At 43.7% G+C, this 9,305-nt stretch overlaps 1 long non-coding RNA gene across 1 annotated transcript; it reads right to left on the bottom strand.

The window, feature by feature from the left end:
* Positions 1-4,504: 4,504 nt before the first annotated feature.
* LOC140215212 (uncharacterized) lies at positions 4,505-7,287 on the bottom strand. Its single transcript, XR_011892152.1, has 2 exons — positions 6,747-7,287; positions 4,505-4,732 (listed from the first exon to the last, which is right to left on the bottom strand). It is a non-coding gene; the product is annotated as an uncharacterized lncRNA (long non-coding RNA).
* Between the last annotated feature and the right edge of the window lie 2,018 nt (positions 7,288-9,305).

Raw genomic sequence — 9,305 nt, 5'->3', positions numbered from 1 at the left:
CATCAGCAAAATGAGATTTAGTGGACACGTTGAAAAGGGGAAAAACTGAAAAGATGGCAAAGTGAAATAACTCAAAAAAAGCACCCTCGGCATCGACAGCTGTTTTGAGGTGGCTCTGAAGTCTGGCACATGCAACCTTCACAATGTCACGAGAGAGAGCCGCAAAAGCCACCCAAATCTCGTCGATCAGCTGGGTCTTCATGCTACTGGCACTGCAGTTAGTTACCTGCTCAGCCATGCCCCACGCACATTGACAAGATTGCAATCAGGGTAGTTGCAATAAGGCCAGACGTTGGGACTGGTGAAATCATAAAAGTTCTCGGACAACTTTTGAGTTTTTCCACCTGTATGGCAGGGAGCCATGTCTTGCTGCAACACACAGGGTCGTCTGGTAGCCTCTCTTTTCATCCCTTGGCTTCACAACTGTACAGCAGCTTTACATACCCATTTGAATTGAGCCTGACTCCCTGTGGAAAGACGTGTGGAGGCATCTCATCACTTTTGCTTGAGGCACATCCAAACACTATCACATATTGGGGAAATTTTATCTTCATGAACATAGAACATTACCTTTAGCCACAGCTTCATGGTCTTCATTTCACCTCTGCCTTTCAATATTGTGCCGTTTTTACGGTGCATTGAGTAGCTGTATTGATTTCACAATTTGGCTGCTCGGCACAAATCGTGATAATTCGTTGCCTTGCACATGTCCATTGCAATTCCTTTTGACGGGTTTATCAGAAACGAAAGATAGAACATGTGTAAATGAAAGCAATGTATTGATAATGCATATTTCTAATTATACCAATTGTCAAATTTACCTTTAACACCCGATATATGCAATTTTTTTTAAAAAGCCAGCTGTGTGGTTTGTTTCTTGCCTCATTATATCGGCTCCACATAAGAGTCCAGCTAGGAGTTTGCACGGCTGCAGTGGTGAGAGCTTATGCTGTGGTGCCGCAATGCTGCCTGTGTGGGAGCTGACCTAACAGCCAGTCACAACCACGCTTGAACACGGTAGCAACTGCTGCGACACTTGATTGAGGCCATGAGCCAGCAAACAGACCCCTAGTACTTCCGAAGGGTGTGAGAACTTGCTTGTACAACTTTGCCGTCTTTGATGTATCGGTAGTCAGGTTGGTATATGTCTGTGTGTGTGATTTACATGATATGCTAATCGTGACACTGTTCCACAATTAGTGGAAAATCTAGTTCAATAAAAGCTGTGGTGATGAAATTTATACTTCAGAAAGTGGGTTTGTCATATGCCAGACAGGATGATCGTTCGTCTTAAGATGAGGCTGGCAATTTTTTTCATTTATGCAGAGATACCCCACTTCGTGAATTCTTCCAGCATCTCTCCACTAGCGTTCCTAGAATCGACGCCGTAGTAACCAATTGCTTGTTCACCAACCAGGCTTTTTCCCCACTTGCATTGAAGTCGCCCATTACTACAGTATACTGAGTTTGCACTTTTCTCATCGCTAATTCAACATCTTCATAAAACTAATCTACTTTCTCATCATCGTGACTGGATGTTTCTATACCTCTTATTAAGTTCGATTACGACTACAGCCTCTCATTAATGCTGTAGAATTCGTCAATATTGCCCGCTATGTCCTTGTGGATTAGGAATCCTGCCCCGTATTGCTTTTTATCTAGGAGACCTCTATAGCAGAGGACATGTCCATTATTCAGCAATGTATAAGCCTCACCAGTTCTTGTAATCTCACTAAGGCCGATGATATCCCAAACTATGATAATTCCTCAGAGTCCTGCTAAGCTAGCCTCACTCAATAGAGTTCGGGTGTTAAACGTTGCAAGGGTCAGTTTCCATTGGCGGCCTGTCCAGATTCAGAGATTCGTGGCACCCTCTGCTGCGTTACGGGTCTGACCGCCGCCTTGGTCAGGTGCTCCGCAGCTGCTGAGGACTGAGGGCATTGGGTAATTTAGTTAGCCATTTGTGAGGGGGTGGCCGAATACTGCACCAGGGAGGCCTATTCCTGATCTGGTGAGGGAGTGTCTTGTTGAAAAATTCGAAGAAAGGCATAAGCTTCGAGTAATGAACACCTGTTTTAGGAAGCATAGAAACAGAAAGTGGACCTGGAAAAGCCCTAATGGTGAAACAAGAAATGAAATTGACTTCATACTTTCTGCTGATCCCAGCATAGTGCAGGATGTAGAAGTGATAAGTAGGGTAAAGTGCAGTGATCATAGGTTAGCGAGGGCTAAGATTCATTTCAATTCGAAGAGAGAAAGTGCTAAATTGGTCAAGAGCAAACAGGTAAACCTAGAGGCAGTAAGGGTAAAAGCAGACAAATTCAGGCTGTGACTTGCAAACATATATGCATCCTTAGAACAAATATGATGACATAGAGCTAATGAATGAAACCGTAACTAGGTTGGTGTCAGAGGCAGCAATTGAAGTGGGAGGCAAGGCAACCAGTAGGCAAGCTCTCCCAAGTAACAAAGGACCTAATAAAGAAACAAAAAAGAAATTAGTGTCCAACTCAAGAGATAGGATAGAATTCGCGAAACTGTGAAAACTGATCAACAAGGCGAAAATAAGGGATATTCGAAACTAACGTGAGAGACAAGAAGCAGTAAAAAATGGACGCAGCCTGAAATTGGTGAGAAAGAAACTTGGCATAGGACAAACCAAGATGTATGCACTGAAAGATAAGCAAGGTAATAGAGAGGTTTAGCTTGAACGCAGGCGGACGGGGCGTAAATGTGAGCGGTCTGCATGGTGCAGCCACCTGGTGGCGCAGTGCTCAAACAGACAGAAACAGGTAATATTGCAGTAACCAAGTGTATTTTACTTTGTTGCGGGTGTAAATTTTTGGCAGCAACACGATTACACCTGTGCCGAAAATTTACACCAGCAGCGAAGAAGAATACGCTCGGTTAATGCAATACTAGCTGTTTCTGTCTGTTTGAGTACTGCGCCACCAGGTGGCTGCACCATGCAGACCGCTCACGTTTACGGCTCCGCCCGAACGCCCCAACGAATAGCCTGTCCGCTATTCCGGTAAACGGGAGCGGTTTGGGCGGATTGCCGGATTTGCGGGGCCGTAAACGTGCGCGGCCAGAGCGGTGCAGCCGCCTGGTTGCGTAGAGTTCAACCAGACAGACAGAGCTAAAACTGCAGTAACCCACTATATCCTGCTTCGCTACTGGTGCAAATTTTTGGCAGCGGCGCAAGTGGGAACACGATTACGCCACTGTCCAATATTAGAGACTTTTAGCGTGTCCGGTATTCCGGCAAGTGCGGGCGGTTTGCCGGTTTAGCGGGGGCGTAAACTTGAGCGGCCAGATTGGTGGCGCCAGCTGGTGGTGCAAAGCTCAACCACACAAACACAGAGCTAATTACTATATTCTGCTTAGCTGCTGGTGTAAATATTCGACAGTGGCGTAATCGTGTTCACAATTACGCCGCTGCCAAAAATTTGCACCACTAGCGAAGCAACCCACGAAACACGCAAGCAGCTATTTGATGTCTAAAAGATGTCTTGAACGGCTAATTCAAAAGCCTAGTAGCTGTCTTGATCAAGACATTTTGTAGCCATGGACGTCTAGAAGTACTTCAGTAAGCCCTGCTAACGTTACGCTAAAAGTTGGCTAATGGACAGCTTGGCAAGAACAACTGAAGACTTTTATTAGACATTCCCTCAAATTTTTGCGGCAGCTGTTACAGTAGCACAACGTTTGCCCACAGTTACAATTTATTTTAAATGAGGCATGGACATCAGAAAAAAAGTTTATGTTGTCGGATAGAGTGATGCACGGGTAGTTTTTCCAGATGTGAACCATGGGAATGGTGTAGTACAGTCTCATTGGTCAATTAGTGCTTTTTAATTAGACCAATCACTTGAATGCCGCCTGTCAGAATTATTTTGCAAATAAAACAAGATCTGTATTGTATGCTGATATCAGTCCGATGTTCACCCATTGACCTAAACAAGAACATCTTTGCGTGAAACACGTCATTATTGACAAAACTTTGCCCTGCTGGGTCTCCACCAAATTGAAATAGCTTCTAGCAAAGAAAAATTTTGTCAGTGATGCTGCAGTTCAGGCAAAAATTACATCCTGGTTTCAGCTACAGGGGGCACAATAGCCTTACACCAGTATACGAAACAGAACACTGTGCTGCAATGAGTTAAAAAATAATGGATAGTACACATCTGGAAAAACACTCTGCGAACCACTCTAACTAGCAATATAAATATATTTTTTCTGATGTCCATGCTTCATTTAAAAGTAAATTGTAACTTACTTTGTGGGTGCCTCTTGTAAGTAACGCCACATGCTTGCACAGCATCACGCAGAAATAATGGCCCGTTCTTCGGCATACCATCCATTAGTGAATTCCTTGTACATTGCATGTTACCAGAACTGAAAGATAAATCATAATATGCTGTTATTTTTTTTCATAAACTGTATGAGCTTTTCATGCATTAGAGATGATTGCACGCGAAAATGCAGCAAGACATCAACTTCACACCATGTCACATACTCATACTTTATTACCTAATAAATTAGAAAAGATGCAGAAAGTGTAATCAACAAGAGTGACAAATAGCAGCAAAGGTGATCATGGATAAATCTTGAAGATGATTGCCGCCGCTGCCAGAGTAGGCCAGCCTTCGTAGGAGAGCACTTTCTGCCCACAAAAGCTTGCTGTCACAGGCCACGCGTGACGGTTCTTGTAGACATAGGCAAGCAATACCTGCACAGAAGAGGGGAAAAAAGGTGAGGGAGGAAATGGGAATATTGAAATTGGAACTTCAATTAGTAATATGTGCTAAGTAAGAAGTTTGGCTCACAATAAACATAAATTTAAGCACTCCTTTCTCTTAAATTACGGGTATCTTAAGGTATGTATGCGATGATGTTTAAAATGACTAGTATATTTCCTATCATAAGAAGCCAACAAACACTGACACCAAGGACAACATAGGGGAAATTACTTGTGCTTAATCAATGAAATAAAGAAACGATAAATTAATGAAAACTAAAGTGGATGAAAAAACACCTTGCCGCAGGTGGTAACCGAACCCACAAACTTCGCATTTCGCGTGCTATGCTCTACCAATTGAGCTACAGCGGCGTCGTTTTCCCATCCACTTTCTCGGGTATTTATGTGTTCTAGTAGAACCCTGGGAATGTCAGCCAGCGCCACAAGTCGGAGACCTTGTTCCTGGCATATAGTCATTAAGTTGCATAGCAGTCAGCCTTTAAATTATTTTATGCTGTTTTGTGGCTAAAAAGTCACTCATCAACCTGTCACACAATTCTGAGAAGCTTCCTGCAAAATATAATCAGTTTAAAACAGTAATTCACTCTGCAGGTAAATGAGATACTAACTTAATTAAAAAGTTAAATAGCGTTTTAAATTGTTGAACTAAAAGCAAGTTTGGCATTTTGCGCTGCCTAGCTGTTGCCTTTCTTTCAAACTTAAACATGACACAGTACACAGTAAGCAGGTAGCGTGCAAAGGAGGACTGGTGATAAAGTATTGTTCCAAAGCAACACTCCTAGCTGGATCAATCACTTTTGTTGATATATTTTCATGTGACCCTAATTGGATTAGGGCAATACCTCACACAAATGATGCAACACCTTGGATGATGCGTCATACAAAATTGAAAGTATCTCATGATGTGATCAAACGATAACATTGCCCACTGTCTTGGAAGTGTTAACATGCTGTTTGCGCAAGAAAGTGCAAAATTATTCATATAGGTAGCAAATTCATCAGTGCATCTATAGCCTCAGGTAATTCTGAGAATCTATGTTGACTCGCAATTGAGAAGCCACTGCACACAAAAAGGTGTATTCAAGTAATGGTCCATGCTGAATAATTTCCCGCCTAGTGAAAAGGCAAATGTGGCAGGCTAATGGGCTAGGGCAAATAGATTGCTAAATTCTGATAACACCTCCAATGATATTATTGAAATAGGTGATAAAAAACAGCACAGGTAAAATTGCAGTTATGAAAAAATTTTAAAAGCACCTCAGCAAACTGCTGGAACCCTCAGCATCATGCCTGTTCTACATGCACATATGTTGCAGCACAATCTACATCTCAGACGCAGGCGCCTCCACACATCACTTTGTGATCTCCTCACAATAAGGTTAAAAACAGTCTGGCACAAGCTACCTGATGTGATTCATTTTGCAAGCGCCAGCCAAATGCTGATGGTGGTAGAGCGAAATTGAAGTTTGTCCTTGTATGGAAGCCTCGGCCCATGTTTTATCAATTCTAGCGGCAAAGCACACCTTTATCTTAAATTAGACTGCTTGCTGATGCTGTACAGTAAATTCCCGTAAAGAAACTAAATCACACAGAAAACATTTAGAATACCAATCTAATCAAATACTGGCTTGAATACATTTGTGCATTAGGGAAGCAAGGTGTAATGTACACTGCTGTAGCAAATTTTTACTTATGTATGGTATACTTGTATGACACAGCAGACTTAATTTTTGATTTCTTACATAGCAATGACTACCTACAGGTACATTTTGTAAGGCTTAGGGAAACTAATTATTACTAGAACTGCGTATGTACACTGGCACTGAGAAATCGGTTATAGTAGTGGCAGTTTATAATGGACCAATGCAAAAAAGATGCCCGTTTGTGAGACACCAACTAGCTATTTTAACACGAAGCGCTACCTGGCCTTAACCCATATAAAAAGCACTGGGAGGACCAGAGAGGGTACAGTACATTGGCTTACACTGATCATGATGAGGTCCCGTCATCCAGCTAGCGCCAAGGTACAAGAAGGATGTCCAGCCGTCTATAGAGTGAAAGGAACAAAATAAGATAGCATCAAGTCAGTTGAAAGGCAGATTTGCAATTACAAATAAGGTGACCCAGTCACGGTGATTCATTAATACATGCCAAGCTGTCGTGTTTTCACTCCCAGATGAAGCACCTACTAGGTTAAAGGTTTTGCTGCTTATTTAGAACACAAGTGAAATTTGTACATCAGCAGACGATTTAATTTGGAATTGTATAGATGAAGTAAACATTGCAGTTATATTTTTGTTTTGCTATAAAGTGGGAACGCTACAAACTGCATAGTCACTGACACACACGCGCGCACACGCAAGAACAAAAGGACACAAAATAGGGTGAGTTCAGTCTGGTTCAGCATTACAGCCAGCGCGTCGTCTTCGAATGCACTCCTTTCGGTTGGTTCGTGCTACGTTAACCACAAAGACTAACAAGCAGGGCAAAGTTCTGACTGGTGTTGCGAAAGTCGTGGAGCGCGGTAGTGCTGAACGGCTGAACACAAGAACCCTCGTATAAAAGTAATGATGAAAACTCGCAGGGCAGAAGAGCCCATATATCAAGAATTGTCGCGGGTAACACCTAAAAATATTCACATTGTTGACGAAAAACGAAGTGCAATGTATTTCACTTACCGGAAAAAGTGTTATCCGAACGTGCGACGTACAAAGACGCACCGAGACACGAAGGCGGCGAACGCAGATCACGCCATTGTGGTAGTAAGCCGTCGGCGAAAACACGCAATACAGCCGATGTCACGAAGCACTGATGCAAAACACACGGCAAGCAGAATCAGCACAGCTAAATGACTCCAATTAATATCCAGTATAAATGTACAGAACGGCTTTGAATGACGCACAAGTGGCATAACCACGGCATAACGAACCCACGACCGAAACATTGGGGGCGGCAGTGGCCGTTTTTTCAAACTTCCTGCCTCCCAGTGTTTCCAGCACAGAATCAGATGTCCGACAAATTCGGATTGTGTCGCCGAAGTGATCGCAGCGCGGTGGCTCTGTGACACCGCTGTGCAACGCCGGCTTTTCGCTCCTGCTGCTGCTGCGCGAGCATAGAATGGCTTCCTGGCGTCGCGTGCGCGCCCCGTATGGAAAACAATAACACGCCCTTGATTGTTGAAGTTCTGATGTGAAATTATTTAATATCAAAGCCAATTAACTTATGTTGCTTCCAACGAGTTCGATTTGTCTGTGGCGTCTTTTATTCGCTAACGCCGACGGCCGACGGTAACCGCACTTTTAACACGTCGTTTGGCATTTTATGCACTTTTAGACAAAAAGATCTAGAAAAGTTCTTGAGTTAGACATTCTGAATGTGTTTACCAAAACACACTCTAGTGACACCAGTAGTGGGTTTTGCCGCAGATAGAATATATACTAGCATATTCCAAGTGCGGAGGTTATGTTTAGAAGAAATTCTATCTTCAGTCTTGTCATAGACCAAGACGTCTATAGCCGTTTGTAGCCGTTTCAAGAAGTTTTTAAGAGGTTCTGTGTTTCGTGGGAAGATATAGTGGGTTACTGCAGTTTTAGCTCTGTGTTTGTCTGGTTGAACTCTACGCTACCAGGCGGCTGCAGCGATCTAGCTACGCCCCCGCAAATCCGGCAACCCGCCCAAACCGCTCCCGTTTACCGGAATAGCGGACAGGCTAAAAGTCTCTATTTACACCAGTAGATAAGCAGAATATAGTAATTAGGTTTGTGTTTGTGTGGTTGAGCTTTGCGCCACTAATCTGGCCGCTTACGTTTACGCCCCCGCTAAACCGGCAAACCGCCCGCGCTTGCCGGAGTACCGAACGCGCTAAATACAGACTTTTAGCGTGTCCGGTATTCGGGCAAGCGCGGGCGGTTTTCCGGTTTAGCGGGGGCGTCAAGGTGAGCGGCCAGATTGGTGGCGCCAGCTGGTGTCGCAAAGCTCAACCACACAAACACAGAGCTAATTACTATATTCTGCTTAGCTGCTGGCGTAAATTTTCGACAGTGGCGTAATCGTGTTCACAATTACGCCGCTGCCAAAAATTTGCACGAGTGGCGAAGCAGGATATGGTGAGTTACTGCAGTTTTAGCCATGCGTTTGTCCGGTTGAGCTCTACAACACCAGGCGGCTTCACCGCTCACGTTTACGCCCCGACCATCCGGTAATCCGCCCAAACCGCTCCCGTTTACCGGAATAGCGTACAAGCTAAAGGTCTCTAATGTCTCTACTACGTCCGCCTGCGTTTTACCGGAATACCGGACAAGCTAAACCTCTCTACTATCATCAGCAATCTCGAAGATATGGTAAAAGCAGCGGAAGAATTCTATACTGACCTGTATAGTACCCAGAGGAGTCGGGATACCTCAATTAGAAACAGTAATGAACAGGATACAGGAACTCCTATAACTATCGATGAGGTCAGAAGGGCCTTGCAAGACATGAAATGAGGAAGAGCGGCAGGAGAAGATGGAATAACAGTCAATTTAATCAAAGATGGAGGAGACGT

The sequence above is a fragment of the Dermacentor andersoni genome, chromosome 1, assembly GCF_023375885.2.
Source record: "Dermacentor andersoni chromosome 1, qqDerAnde1_hic_scaffold, whole genome shotgun sequence".
Lineage (NCBI taxonomy): Eukaryota > Metazoa > Arthropoda > Arachnida > Ixodida > Ixodidae > Dermacentor > Dermacentor andersoni.
Note: the sequence above shows the minus strand (reverse complement) of the source record. Positions and strands in the feature narration are given on the sequence as shown.